Source organism: Acanthisitta chloris, unplaced genomic scaffold (assembly GCF_000695815.1).
Source record: "Acanthisitta chloris isolate BGI_N310 unplaced genomic scaffold, ASM69581v1 scaffold24885, whole genome shotgun sequence".
NCBI lineage: Eukaryota > Metazoa > Chordata > Aves > Passeriformes > Acanthisittidae > Acanthisitta > Acanthisitta chloris.
In genome coordinates, this window is record NW_008674632.1 from 3,386 (window position 1) to 4,283 (window position 898).

Genomic DNA, 898 nt, shown 5'->3' on the forward strand with positions numbered 1-898 from the left:
ATATTATACTTGTAATTATGGAGTCATTTTTACAATGTAATTATTTATGTATGGTGCAATGTGTATATGGACAAAGAACAGAAAATGCACTTTGGCTTATATAATTCTTTCAATACAGATTTTTTTTTTTTAAGAAAAAAAGGAAAAAAAGAAGAAAAATTATACAGCAAAAATAGGAGAAAAAGCCTAATTTTGATGTATGGTTTTTTGGAAATATTATTAATACCCAGACAAAAAAGCTAATACCAGTCACTCATTGATAATAAAGTATTCGCATTATGGGGGGGGATTTAATTGTCTTCTTTCTTCCCCCCCCCAAACTGAAGGTCACAGCAGTGTTTGCTGGGGTGCACTGCACTCAGGGGGATCCATAGGGATTGTCTCCCATCTCAGTTAGGACCCTCAGGGAAACAAGGGATGAGGTAGAAGGCTCCAGGAGGAGGGAAAGTAAGGAGAGTTTGAGACTCAGGGAGCTCATGGAGAAGGAGAGAGGAAGATCTCCCAGAGGTCTCATTCAGGGCTGTGTGATCTCTCTGATGACACCAGATAGGTTGGGAACATGGTAAGGATGAGTGTTCACATTCATGACATCAGTGGTCATCAATGAGGATCAGCGGGTGTCAGTGCAGAGCAGAGTAGACCATGTCCAAAAAGCTGCCCAGTAGGACCAGTTTGCATTATCAGCCTTGCACAGAGGTTGTCTGTGAGTCTGGCATCTCCCGGACGTGTTTGGTGGTTGAGAAACAAATGGTAGTTTGGACAACTCCTGGTTGGGTGGATCCTCTGTTGGAGCATGGCCTGAATTTTGGGAAGCTCTCCAGCAACTTGGCGGAGGTGCATTGGATGAGTTGTGTGCAGATTTGTCCTGTAGATCTCCCAGCCCATGTCCAGGCAATAA